Below are 12,278 nucleotides of genomic sequence, written 5' to 3'. Positions count from 1 at the left end.
GATCTGCTGGAGGATGGGAAGGCTCTGCAGTGAGACTTGGACAGACTTAATCAGTGGGCCAAGGACAATGGCCTGAGGTTCCACAAGGCCAGGTGCCACATCCTGAGGGTCACCAGACACCTCAGAGTGAGCCAGAGTGTGCCCAAGGGGGCAAGAGGCCACGGGCACCTGGCCTGTATCAGCACCAGTGTGGGCAGCAGGAGCAGGGCAGTGCCGGCCCCTCCGTGCTGGGCACTGGTGAGGCCCCACCTCGAGTGCTGTGTCCAGCTCTGGGCCCCTCATGAAAAACAACATTGAGGGGCTGGAGTGTGTCCAGAGAAGGGCAGTAAGGCTCATGAAAGGTTGAGAAAATGTCCCATGAGGAGTAGCTGAGGGAGCTGGGTTTAGTCAGTGTTGTTAAGAATAATATGTTACAGTTGCTGTTTGTAAACTCCTTACTTACCTTGTACCCCGGTCCCAGGATATTGTTAAGAATAATACGTTCCAGTTGCTGTTTGTAAACCCCTTACTTACTTTGTAAACCCCTGTCCCAGGTTTACTTACCCTTGTACCCCTGTTGCAAATTGCTGTACCCCATATTTTTGTTCCTTGTTCAGCCAGGCCCTGCCCCCTCTCCCAAGTTGCTGTACCCTGTGTTTCTTGTTCTGTGTTCAGCCAGGCACTGCCCCCACTGCTCCTAGACTCCCACATGGCAACATTGTATCCCTTTCCCAAGTTGCTGCACCGCTCTGAGGAGGAAGATGACATACTGACTTTTATGCAAACGAGAGAGACCAGAGACTTATGGGATGCACCCAGACTGGAGAAGACCCCAAAACAACGAGCCACGCAAAAGGGAAGGAATAGAACCAGCACCATCTAACAAGGAAGACCCAGAGGAGTCCCCTGGCTTCTTTCCAGAGGCCGACGTAACCTCGAGGAGACTCGACTGGGATGACAGCCTAGACTACGAGCCTGAAAGAATGAGTCTTCCTGGGGACTCCCGTGAGGAAGGAAGGCCCAGCTCTGTCCTAGTGACAGAGCTGCACGGATCCTCCTCTTCTGCGGTGTCCAGTGGGAGCAGTGGCGGTGTGCGCAACCCCTCGGGCCCCCACCCCAGAGCTGTGCTGCTTAATAAAGGCCTTTTTAAAAGGAGCTGGTCTCCTGGCCCGTTTATCACAGCTTGGGGGCTCGTCCGGGATAGCCACGCCCTGAAGAGGACCAGGGACGGGACGGCCGCCCACCCTATTGGGCCTCCAGAGGACAGCTGGCTATACCGGACCCAGAAGAACAGCCTGGGATCGACATCGCAGAAGAGCGCCGGATTGGGTAAGCCACCGGTGGCGGGAGTAGGAGGCGAGTGAGTGGATGTGTGAGTGAGACGGGGGCTGGCAGCTCAGACCCCCGGGGCGAGTGTGGACTGCCCAGTACCGCGGTTCCGGACTCCCGCGAGGGGGCCGGCCGGGAACAGCAGGAAGCGAAAGAGGCTCACTTGGGCCCAGAGAAACGAGTGAGGCGTCTCCTGGGGATAAAAGCCCCCCTCTGAGTGCGCAGAGGGTACCTAAGAGAGTGAGTGGCGCACATAGGGGTAGGCCCCTCTACTGAAAAGGGCTAAACGGCCTAGGCTGCTCCGGGCGTGTGGAAGGCCTAGGTGAGTGAGAGTCACACGCAGGCAATCTAGGTAACTCCCGGGGTGGTGTGTGGGGGTGCCTAGGTTCGGTGTGAGTGAACACACCCCCCCCGCTTGGGTACTCAGACGACCTGACCGGGGAATTGGAATTGGGGGTCCCCAGGCCCTACCGGCACCAGGCGGTCAGTGAAGGGCCCTCGCTTCCCAGGGTCTGTGACACAGGACGTGCTGAAAGGCTCTAGTTGTCGCGGCTCAGTCTCGGCTCAGGGGGTTCCTGAGAAGGGAGGTCGTTAACCTGCTGCCGGAGAGCACAGGGGCAGGTAGTCTGCGCGGGCGGGCGAGGCAGCTAGAGTAATACACTCACGCATCCCTTAGCCGAAGCCATTCCCTGGTGGGCGGAGCGGCTAGGAGGCAAGGGGGAATTCTCCCACCACTCACTTACAGTCAGCCCTCGCGCAGAAGCTATTCTCACTGGGGAAGGGGGATAGTCAGGGAGCGGAGGGGCAGGGGGTTCCGGGGTGAGCCCTGCTGACCAAATCTTGTGGACGGCACTGAGACAGGGACGGGGGAAGGTCCCAGGAGCGTCTAGTGCTAGGGTCCCCTCGACGTCGACCCAGGAGTGCTCATAGTCTTCGCTGGCAAGGGGGTCAGGGAGGCGAGGCGCGAGGGGAACGGGATTGGGGTGTAGGGAGGGGCAAGCGGAACCTGCAAGCCCCGCTGGGACCTAACCCCCGGGGCAAGCGGAGACTGCAAGCCCCAGAAAATTCAAAGTGTGAGTGGAAGGCCGGCCGAGTGTAAGAAAGGGTGTGGATTCTTGTGTGAGAAGATTGAGTGCATTCCCTAGTGTGAAAGGAGGAGAGAGTAAGTTCCTAAAGTGTGAGTTTTTGTTGAGGTTTGAAAGGTTAGTTGTCCGTCATTAGAAATTTTCAGTCTGAGTAGGAGCACCTTTATAAAGTTTAATTTAAGAGCCAGTTTTAAGCTGGTTGGAAGTTGTGTTGTCTGTCAGTTCCAGTTTTATTCAGGAAAAGGAACCGTAAGTTTTAAGTGAAGGTCCAGAGGTAGGAGGAGCAATGGGACAGTGTTTAAGTAAGAGAGTAAGTCCCAAGGGGAATGAAGAGGCCACCAGAACCATTCCCCCCGATAGCCCACTAGGGCAAATGTTAAATTGCTGGGATGCACAAGAGGCCACCAAGGGCCTGGACCGGATCAAGATGATCCATTACTGTATAGAGGTCTGGCCCAAACTAGAGATACAAGGACAGTGGCCTTGGTATGGTACTAAAGATCCTTGGATGTGCTCCCAACTGTACCAGTATCTGAAAACCAGAAGAGGCTCAAGTCCAGAAGAGATCAGTTATGCAGCCTTGTGGCTGAAACAAAGAGCAGACACAGAGATGGTGAAAGTATGTAAGTTGAAGGAAGAGAAGGGGGAAGGGAAAGAAAGTAAGAAGCAAGAAAAAGAAGCTAGCGAAACAGGTAGTAAATGGGACCCCCTAGATCATCTACCCCCTCCTCCTACATACCCAACAGCACCCCAGACTTCTTCACCCAATTCCCCGACCTTTTCCCCTTCTGCATCACCCCCACAAAACCCTTGTACACCCGGTTCAAACCCTTTCTGCCCAAACCAATCCCCCTCCACATCTTCAGCTTCCTCTACTATCCCGATACCCTTTTCCTCAATCCCACCACCGTTGGTGGCCCCAGTCCTTTCTAATCTACTTCCTACCTCCCCCTTACCTCCAGAAACCCCTACATCAGACCAAGTTTCTTCTCCCTCGCCTAGTACTGTCCCTTTGCCCCCTCCCAACTGGGAGCTGAGTACCCCCAAATTTAATACCAATCCTCCTCCTCCTAACAACCAGCAGCTCCCTAAGACTCCCACCCCTAGTCAAGAACAAGATTTTGGAGATGGACCCTACTGTCACACACGATCTAAGACAACTAAGCTCCTTCCCCTGAGAGAAGTCCCTATGGGAGGAGTAGCTGGAGGGGTAGGGTTTGTCAATGCCCCATTGACAGCTTCAGAAGTCCGGGGATTCAAGAAAGAGCTAGGGAACTTAGTTGAAGACCCAGTAGGGATAGCCAACCAGGTAGACCAGTTCCTGGGTCCAAATACTTACACCTGGGGGGAGTTAAACTCTATTTTAAACATCTTATTTAACCCTGAAGAGGTAGCCATGATCCGTACTGCGGGGATACGAATCTGGGAAAGGGAGAATAGATCAGGACTCCCAGGAGAGTATAAACTCCCACAAGTAGATCCAGGGTGGGATCCTAACAGGGAGGAGGGAAGGCGGAACATGAGGGACTACAGGTCCCTAATAGTGAAGGGTATTAAGGAATCAGTTCCCCGGGGTAATAACACAAAATTAGCCTTTGATGGGACCCAGGAGAAGGACGAGACTCCAGCCACCTGGTTGAATAGGTTGAGGAGAAATTTTCAGCTGTATTCAAACATAGACCCTGACAGCCCTGAGGGCCAGGTGTTATTAAAAGTGCAGTTTGTGACTAAGTCCTGGCCTGATATCAGGAGGAAGCTTGAAAAACTAGAGGACTGGCAAGAAAAGGGGATCAATGAGCTATTAAAAGAAGCTCTAAAAGTCTACTTGAGGAGAGAAGAGGAGAAGACGAAGACAAGGACAAAGCTCATGGTGGCGGTGGCCCGGGAGATTGTTAGGGCAGACAAGGATCAGACAGGTAGGAATCAACAAAGTGATGGAAAGCCAAAGTCCCAGTTTGAGGGAGATAGGAAGAAATCAGTTATGTCTCCATGGACCAACCCTAGGAACTCTCGAGTGAGTGGGAGGTGTTACTACTGTGGAGAGACTGGACATCTCAAAAGAGACTGCAAGAAATTATCCCTGGATGAGGAAATAGCTAGAGAGCAGGATGTCATGGAGAAAATCTTAAGGGGAGAGGAAAGTCGTGATTAGGGGTGTCAGGGGCTATATGTAATAGGGGACCCGATGAAACACCGAGAAGAGCCCCTGGTAAACCTTGAGGTAGGTCCCCAGAGTGAGGAAGTAGAATTTTTAGCAGACACGGGAGCAGACCGTTCAAGTTTGAACAAGCTCCCAACTGGAATGTTTTTAAGCAACAAAGTTTGTGAAGTGTCAGGAGCTGAGGGAAAACCCTTCATGGCTCCTGTGATAAAAAATGTTGAAGTGAAAGGAAATTCTCGGCAGTGCTATGCAGACTTTGTGTACCTACCAGACTTAGAGACTAACTTGCTGGGAAGAGACTTGCAGGTACAACTGGGAGTGGGAGTAATACCAGTGAACGGAAAAATGGTGGTCCATATGATGAAGCTAACAACCAAAGATATAGAAGAGATTAACTCTGAGGTTTGGGCGGAAGAAGGGAAGTTTGGATATTTAGATATTTCCCCAATAAAGATTGAAATCCAGAAGAAAACCCCTCCTATCAGGATCAGGCAGTACCCAATGTCCCTAGAGAGCAGAAAAGGATTGGCCCCAGTTATTGATCACCTGCTGGCAGAAGGCATTTTAGAGCCATGCATGTCCCCCCATAACACCCCGATTTTGGCTGTTAAAAAAGCAGAAGGGAAGTACCGGTTAGTCCAAGACCTGAGGGAAGTGAATAAGAGGACTGTTACCAGGCACCCAGTGGTGTCGAATCCATACACCCTCCTGAGTCAAGTACCTAATGAACATGTTTGGTTCACAGTTATCGATCTAAAGGATGCATTCTGGGCATGTCCCCTAGCAGAAGAATGCCGTGATTGGTTTGCCTTTGAATGGGAATATCCTGAAAAGAAAAGAAAACAACAGCTAAGGTGGACTCGGTTGCCTCAAGGCTTTACAGAGTCTCCGAACCTTTTTGGGCAAGCGTTAGAAGAATTACTGAGCCAATTTGATCCCGAAGGTGACATCCAAATTTTACAATATGTTGATGATCTCTTGATATCAGGGGAAGATCAAGACAGGGTAAGAAAAACCAGTGTGCGGCTGTTAAACTTCTTGGGGACCAAAGGGTTAAGGGTGTCCCGGAATAAATTACAGTTTGTAGAGCCCAAAGTCATTTACTTGGGACACATAATAAGACAGGGCAGTAAGGAACTGAGCCCAGAGAGAGTATCAGGCATTCTAGCCATACCTGCACCAAAAACAAAGAGAGACATAAGAAAACTCTTAGGCCTTTTTGGATATTGCAAACTATGGATAGAACAATATACCCAGAGCGTCAAGTTTCTTTATGAAAAGCTGGTTGATTGTGAACCCATAAAGTGGACAGCTGAAGATGAAGCGCAATTAAATCAGCTAAAGGTTAAGCTGTCCACAGCACCAGTTTTAAGCCTGCCTGACCTAAAGAAAGAATTTGATTTGTTTGTCAACTCTGAAGAAGGGACTGCATATGGGGTTCTGACCCAGGAATGGGGAGGATGTCATAAGCCCATAGCCTATCTATCCAAACTGCTGGACCCAGTAGCTCGTGGGTGGCCCACCTGCGTGCAATCAATAGCTGCTGCTGCCATTTTAATAGAAGAGGCCCAAAAGCTAACCCTACAGGGTAAGATCAGAGTCCACACACCACATGATTTAAAAACAATCTTGAGCCGAAAGGCTCAGCAGTGGCTGACAGATGCCAGGATATTAAAATATGAAGTCATCCTAATGGATACTAGCAATTTGGAGTTAGTAACCTCCAAGGGCCTGAACCCGGCACAATTTTTGTCAGGGGAGCCTCTGCCTGAATTAGAACATGACTGCTTAGAATTGGTAAATCTCCAAACCAAAGTGAGGGAGGATCTGGGAGATGTACCCCTGCCCTATGGGAAGGTACTGTTTACTGATGGTTCCTCCAGGGTGGTGGAGGGGAAAAGATATTCAGGGTATGCAGTGGTCATAGAGGTAGGGGAAGGAAAACTAGAGGTCCTAGAAAAAGGGAGACTACCCCCCAGTTGGTCAGCTCAGTGCTGTGAGGTTCATGCTCTAAAGAGGGGTCTGGACTTGCTAGAGAGAGAAAAAGGAACCATCTATACAGATTCAAAGTATGCCTTTGGGATAGTCCATACCTTTGGTAAGATCTGGGAGGAGAGAGGCTACCTGAACTCCAAAGGGAAGAACCTGGCACATGAAGGGCTGATTAAATCAGTATTAGAGTCCTTGACCAAACCCACAGAGATTGCAGTGGTCCACATGAAGGGGCATCAGAAGGGAGACTCCTTAGAAAGCAGAGGGAACCGACTTGCTGACCAAGCAGCTAAAGAAGTGGCCTTAGATCCAAAGGAATCGGTGAAAATTTTTAAACTAGATGAGGTAGTAACTGAAGAGGACGGAAAGAAGGAACCAATATTTACCAAGAAAGAGTGGGAAGTAATAAAAAAATTAGAATTGTCTCAAGGGGAACAAGGGGAATGGTTAACCTCAGATGGGCGAAAGTTTCTGAACAAGGCTTTAGCCCGGAAAATATTAAATGAGATACATGAACTGACTCATTGGGGAACCCAAGGGTTGTGTGATCATTTTCTGAGGGAAAACTTATGCTTGGGAGTTTATGATCTAGCAAAGGCCATAACAAAGGGGTGTGTAATATGCCAGAAGGTAAACCAGAAAGTAATGAGAAAGGCTGAACCTGGGGGAAGAGAGTTAGCCATGAGACCATTCCAGAGTGTGCAAGTAGACTTCACGGAAATGCCTCCTATACAAGGATATAAACACCTATTGGTGATAGTTGACCATCTAACCCATTGGGTAGAGGCATTCCCCACAAAAAAGGAGACAGCAGAAGAAGTTGCCCGGGTAATACTGGAGAGTATTATCCCTAGATATGGGCTAGTGAATACTATTGACTCAGACAGGGGATCCCATTTCACCTCCCAAGCCTTACAGGCCATTGTAAAGGCTCTAGGAATAAAGTGGAGACTGCACACTCCATGGCACCCCCAGAGTTCGGGTCGGGTGGAACGTATGAACAAGACATTGAAAAATGTGTTAACAAAACTAATAGCTGAGACCCAGATGAACTGGTTAAAGTGTTTGCCTCTCGCCCTCCTGAGAATCAGAACCAGGCCACGATCTGACCTTGGTGCCTCCCCATACGAAATGATGTTTGGGCTCCCCTTTCTAATGACCCCTTACAGCACTGGAGATTACATAGAAGGGGAAGAAATAGCTAAAAAGTACCTAGAGACAATTGGGAGGACCCTGAATAACCTAAGAAAGAGAGGATATCTCCCCCAAACCTTCCCACTTGACACAAACATCCACCAGATCAATCCGGGGGATTGGGTATTGATTAAATCCTGGAAAGACACCCCCTTAACCCCAAAATTTGAAGGTCCCTTCCAGGTTCTGCTGGTGACCCACGCTGCTATTCGGACCCAAGAAAAGGGGTGGACTCACGTCTCACGTGTAAAAGGACCGGTATCGCCTCCTCCTGACTGTGGACAAGGCACAGAAAAACCCCCCATGAATTCTCCCAAGTGGACTGCCATTACAGATCCTACCAGTCTAAGAGTGACTCTTAAGAGGCAGCCAGAAACAGACTGAGAGAGAAAGAATATAAACAAAGACTGCAGAACTCTGCTGAGTGAGTTGGTTTAAGTGGGAGTGTTCTTAAAGTTCTTGTGGTTGTTGCTGTAAAATAATTTTGATGTTAGCAAAGTTGGTTGAATGAAAACCCCACCCATTGACTTCTCCCACAGGACATTCTCCAAAAAGGCAACTAAATTAAAGAAGAAGGTGGGAGGAGAAGGACCATACCATCTCTCCTGATCCCCCAAAAGACCTAAGAGGCAAGACCGGGTGAGGCTAACAGGGAAGGTGAGCCATGAAGCTCCCTAAAACAAAACTAGCTCATACCGGACTCTTAGGTGGACTGATGTTGGTCCAGCTGGTGAGCCTTGGGATAGGGGACAGTGGAGAAGCATGTACAAAGTGCTACTATCCCCTATATGATGGAGAGGATCTAGGATCACTGATGAGGGTCCACACAAACATCAATCCCACCTGTTTTGATCACACCAAATTGGAAACCTGTCAGGAGGAAGGAAAGACATATTGGATTACTAGAAATACTGCCTCATTTAGGCAACGTCTTCTTGGAGAATGCCCTGTAGGAGAATCCTGGCTCTGCTTTGAACAGGAGGGACTGAATGATGTAATAAAAGAAAAACAATTGAAGATAAGGAAAGGTGATCTGGATGAAACACGAGGTAAGAACCTATTCATTGACCTGATGGAGAGAATCAGCAGAGAGTTAAACTTAACCAATTGTTGGGTATGTGGGAACACCCAGATGTCAGATATTTGGCCCTGGGAAGGGATCAGCCTGGCACCTTTAGACATTCTAAGGTGGAAATTAACTGAGCAAAAACCCCAGACAGGGAACAGGGGACGGGAACAATGGGATCTGAAAGCAAGAGTGATTGGGGAAGAATGCATTAAAAGGACAGGAAGAAGATACAAAACCCCTGTGGGAAAAATGGCCTGCAAAAGATACCTGACGGTGAAACACTCAGGCAGCAGGTGGATTCCCCAAGAACCAAACAGGTACTGGGCCACTGGGAGAAAGGAAAGGGGGTGTATTTATCATGAGGGGTACAAACTGTATGAGTGCGCAGAAAAAGGAATAAACCCTTTTTGGGGGTTAAGAGAACTCTCAAAATACTGGGAACATCCTACAGACACACAGGACACTTTCTGGAAGGCCCCTGAGTATTTATTTTGGATTTGTGGGAGCACTGCATATACCCACCTCCCAGGGGATTGGGCAGGAAGCTGCACAATTGGGATAATAAAGCCTGCTTTTTTCCTCCTACCTAAGAAATCAGGGTCATACTTGGGAGTCCCCTTGTATGATAACTTAAAAAAAGGCAGTCGAAAGAGGAGGCATGTAATGGACCTAGGAAGCAATCAGAAATGGAAGGGGAAGATCTGGACCCCTGAGGAAATAATTAAGACATATGGACCGGCCACATGGGCCCAGGATGGATCCTGGGGGTATCGTACCCCAGTCTATATGTTAAACCGAATCATCCGTCTCCAGGCAGTATTGGAAGTGGTATCAAACAGAACTGCCCTTGCTTTAGACCACATCAGCACACAATTGGCACAAACCAGGGCTGTAGTCTATCAGATTCGGCTGGCGGTGGACTACCTATTGGCAGATGAAGGAGGCATTTGTGGAAAGTTTAATTCCTCTGAATGTTGCCTGGAGATAGATGACAAGAGTGAGGTAATCAAAAACATCTCAAAAGAAATACGAAAGATAGCTTATGTGGGCACCCAGGAATGGACTCCTCTGGTGAACTCAGACTGGTGGAATGACCTTTGGTCCTTCAAAAAAGGGTGGTGGAAAAAAATAGTCTTTATTGCTGTCTGTGCATTTGCAAGTTTCTTGATCCTGCCCTGTTTACTCCCCTGCCTAATCAAGACAGTGACTACCACAGTACAAGCAAGCATCCAAATCCCTGAAATAAAAGATAAGAAGCAGGCCAGGATCATGTTAATGGAGACTCAAAGTCAGGATCGAGAGCACAAAACTGCCAGGGAAATATATGAGCAATATCGAGAATTAAGAGATAAATATTCCCAAGAGCCAGAAGTTAATGGTTGATGCGGGCTAGAGCCCGATCAAAATATAAGAGGGGGGATATTGTTAAGAATAATATGTTACAGTTGCTGTTTGTAAACTCCTTACTTACCTTGTACCCCGGTCCCAGGATATTGTTAAGAATAATACGTTCCAGTTGCTGTTTGTAAACCCCTTACTTACTTTGTAAACCCCTGTCCCAGGTTTACTTACCCTTGTACCCCTGTCGCAAATTGCTGTACCCCATATTTTTGTTCCTTGTTCAGCCAGGCCCTGCCCCCTCTCCCAAGTTGCTGTACCCTGTGTTTCTTGTTCTGTGTTCAGCCAGGCACTGCCCCCACTGCTCCTAGACTCCCACATGGCAACATTGTATCCCTTTCCCAAGTTGCTGCACCGCTCTGAGGAGGAAGATGACATACTGACTTTTATGCAAACGAGAGAGACCAGAGACTTATGGGATGCACCCAGACTGGAAAAGACCCCAAAACAACGAGCCACGCAAAAGGGAAGGAATAGAACCAGCACCATCTAACAAGGAAGACCCAGAGGAGTCCCCTGGCTTCTTTCCAGAGGCCGACGTAACCTCGAGGAGACTCGACTGGGATGACAGCCTAGACTACGAGCCTGAAAGAATGAGTCTTCCCGGGGACTCCCGTGAGGAAGGAAGGCCCAGCTCTGTCCTAGTGACAGAGCTGCACGGATCCTCCTCTTCTGCGGTGTCCAGTGGGAGCAGTGGCGGTGTGCGCAACCCCTCGGGCCCCCACCCCAGAGCTGTGCTGCTTAATAAAGGCCTTTTTAAAAGGAGCTGGTCTCCTGGCCCGTTTATCACAGTGTGGAGGAGGCTCAGGAGGGACCTCACTGCTCTCTCCAACTCCCTGCCGGGGCCATGCAGTGAGGTGGGGCCGGTCTCTTCTGCTGGGCCTGCAGTGAGAACCAGAGGAACTGGCCTCACGCCGAGAGAGGAAATTCAGGTTAGATTTAAGAAAAAAATTTTCGCTGTTCAGGTGTTCAGGCCTGGGAATAGGTTGGCCAGGGAGGTGGTGGAGTTGTCATCGCTGGAGGTGTTAAAGAGGCCTCTGCATCTGATATTCGGAAATGGTTTAGTGGTTTAGGGTTTGCAGTGGCAGATGCTGGGCTGACATTGAACTGAGTGGTCTTAAAGACCTCTTCCACCCCTGACGGTTCTACAATTGCAAGAGCTTCCTAGCTGGCTGAGGGGAAGGCTCAGGGCTGTCCCGAGTCCGCCGCGCCCTGAGGCGCTCGGGCGGCGCTGCGGCTGCGGCGGCTCCTGAGGGGCCGAGCCGGGCGCTGCCCTCAGCACCGCGGGGCCGCCGCTGCCCCTCAGGCCAGCGATCCCATCCCTCAGCCCGGCGATCTCGCCCCTCAGCCCGGCGATCTCACCCCTCAGCCCGGCGATCTCGCCCCTCAGACCGGCGATCCCATCCCTCAGCCCGGCGATCCCTCCCCTCAGCCCGGCGATCTCGCCCCTCAGCCCGGCGATCTCGTCCCTCAGCCCGGCGATCTCTCCCCTCAGCCCGGCGATCTCGCCCCTCAGCCCGGCGGTCTCACCCCTCTGCCCGGCGATCTCTCCCCTCAGCCCGGCGATCTCGCCCCTCAGCCCGGCGGTCTCGCCCCTCAGCCCGGCGGGCAGCGCTCGGCAGCGGGGACCCGCCTCGCCTCGGGATCTGCCCGGAGCCCCCCGCTCCGCCGGGTCACAGGTACCTAAAGCCTGTGATCCTGACGAGCCTGTGTTGTGGCCGTGGTTGGTGTCTCACACTTCTGCCATAAGAGCTTCCAGGGGAAGTTCACAAAAGTTTCAAAGCAGAAACCTGCACTAGTTCTGAGTGTAGTTTCAGAGCAGTTGGTGTGTGACAGGACTGGGGCTCAGCATGATGGACGAGCAGTGGTGTTCCCAGTGCCAGGAAGGGCTCGTCCCCTGCTCTTTTTATGGCAGATACTCTGTGTGTCAAAGCTTATTCAACTCTCTCTGGCTCCATGCTGGAGCTGATAAAGGTTTCTCTAAAAATGTACACACTGTCAAAATAAAAATGTTTAATTTTTTTTATTACTTTTTTATTTACGTTTAAACAAGAAAGAACTATTTCTAGCA

General features: G+C 50.3%; 1 long non-coding RNA gene across 1 annotated transcript; it reads left to right on the top strand.

The window, feature by feature from the left end:
* Positions 1–394: 394 nt before the first annotated feature.
* LOC147650805 (uncharacterized) lies at positions 395–10,972 on the top strand. The gene is made up of 2 exons (XR_015275430.1): positions 395–1,308; positions 7,913–10,972. It is a non-coding gene; the product is annotated as an uncharacterized LOC147650805 (long non-coding RNA).
* The last annotated feature ends 1,306 nt before the right edge of the window (positions 10,973–12,278 follow it).

The sequence above is a fragment of the Cyanistes caeruleus genome, chromosome 12 (assembly GCF_971803275.1).
Source record: "Cyanistes caeruleus chromosome 12, bCyaCae1.hap1.1, whole genome shotgun sequence".
Classification (NCBI taxonomy): Eukaryota; Metazoa; Chordata; class Aves; order Passeriformes; family Paridae; genus Cyanistes; species Cyanistes caeruleus.
Note: the sequence above shows the minus strand (reverse complement) of the source record. Positions and strands in the feature narration are given on the sequence as shown.